Source organism: Engystomops pustulosus, chromosome 2 (genome assembly GCF_040894005.1).
Source record: "Engystomops pustulosus chromosome 2, aEngPut4.maternal, whole genome shotgun sequence".
In the NCBI taxonomy this organism is placed as follows: Eukaryota; Metazoa; Chordata; class Amphibia; order Anura; family Leptodactylidae; genus Engystomops; species Engystomops pustulosus.
The window spans coordinates 185,313,887-185,315,971 of record NC_092412.1 but is presented as its reverse complement, the minus strand read 5'-3'; positions in this window follow the sequence as shown (position 1 = coordinate 185,315,971).

Here is a 2,085-nt window from a genome sequence, read left to right as displayed (position 1 = left end):
CTTCTGGCACCGTAAGCAGCCCCGATATATTACAATTCCATACACTTCTATTGGAATGGCCTGGTCATGATGCGGTGAGACAACGTTTGCTCACCGCATCACTACCAGGAGCAATGTAGGTCTATGGGGGGGCTGTGATCTGGTCGCAAATCATGCGACCAGATCACTGTCCCCCTCACGGTCGTGTGAATGAGGCCTTACACAGTGTAATACACACTGTAATACACACTGCTGCGCATGGAGGAGGATGGAGGATCGCGCAGTCCCGGGGCTGCGTCCGGAACCATGGGGGGGGGGGGGGTCAGATTCTTGTGAAATGCCCCTAACATGCCGCGGTCAGTGCGACGTACTATTTGACTATTGTGTCAAATGTCGGGAAGGGGTTAATCTTAGACTACAAAGGCTTAGAATGTATTATGTGGTGGTTTTCCACAGATGCTGACATGTTTTGTCCCTCTTTAGACTATTCAGTGTAAGCATGCTTTGTTTAGGCAAATACACCAAAAATGTGGCAAACTTTTTGCTGAAAAATGTTGCCAAAGTACAAATTGCTAAATGACATTTCGCATTATAATGAAGCTATGCCCAATAAACATTGAATGGTTCAGCAGAAAGAACGGGAACACTGTTCACATGATTATTTGGTCCCAGCTTTGATTGTTTCTCCTGCGGATATTGTATCAAAGTAAAACTTGAGAGAGAATATTGCAGCAGGTTTGACCAAGAAAAACTGCAGGAAGTTTTCCAAACAGCCCCGTAAATTTGTTTAATCATATATTTGTGTATACTACTGGTCACATAAACCTTTTTTTTAAATTTGTTTCTCCCCTCGCTGTGTACATCCTAGCAGTAGAGGAAGTGGAAAGAACCAGAACATTCACATTTGATGGCAGTTTCCCACATTCCAATAATACCTTGCATGTTACTCTTTCTAGTCCTGCCCAAAGTTTTTCTGCAGTGTGCGGTCTTTTCCCACCTTTCTGGTGTTCCAGCAGTAAACATACTAGTACTATATACAGTGACATTTAGCTCAGCAGTCAGTAGCTCCCAAACTCTGGGTTGTTCTTGATGCCAATATAACATCTAATATTATTTGTTATATAGGTAGATACTATCCTATGTCTGTGTACATTACTGTTACTGTCCTTTTCCTGTCATAGCTCCAGTGTAACAGAAATATGGCTCCTCAGGGGCTAATAAATATAAATGGCCCTTCTGTCCCTGGTGGATGAAGTCTATGGTTGCCTTCTGTCAGGACTTTCATGACAAAAACTCAACACTGTATTATGATGCCTGGATAGACCAGGCCGAACAGATCATGCAGCGTGTGATAAGCAGAGTGTGAGGTAACCATGCTGATCCCTGATGAGGTTGCATTGTTGATTGTAATATATATAAATATATACATTATTTTTTTTTTTTAGAAGTTGTATTCATGGTACAACCCCTATAATTTTGCCCTCCTAATGCTAAAAAAAACTCTGTTCATCCCAGGATCTCTCATCTAATTACTTAGCATATTGGGTGCCAAAACGAATTGAACTGATTACTTGGGATATGGTATCATACAGTGCCTTGAACTTTACTACCTTTTGCCACATTTCAGGCTTCAAACGTATTGGATATTTTAAACTTTGTACAAAAAAAATAAACAAACTGAAAAGTGGGGCGTGTAATATTATTTAGCCCCCTACTTTAAGTGCAGAAAACTCACTCCAGAAGTTCAGTGAGGATCTCTGAATGATCAAATATCCTAAATGACTGATGATGATAAATATAATCCACCTGTGTGTAATCAAGTCTCTGCATCATGGAGACCAAGGAACACACAAGGCAGGTCTGTCATACTGTTGTGGAGAAGTTTTAAAGTTGGATTTGGATACAAAAAGATTTCACAAACTTTAAACATCCCAAGGAGCACTGTGCAAGCGTTCATATCGAAATGGAAGGAGTATCAGACAACTGCAAGTCTGCTTTCAGAGATGGAGCCAAGAGGCCCATGATCACTCTAGTGAACTGCAGCTGAGGTGGAAGAGTCTGTCTATAGGACAACTATCGGTCCTACATAGCACAAACAGGCCCTTT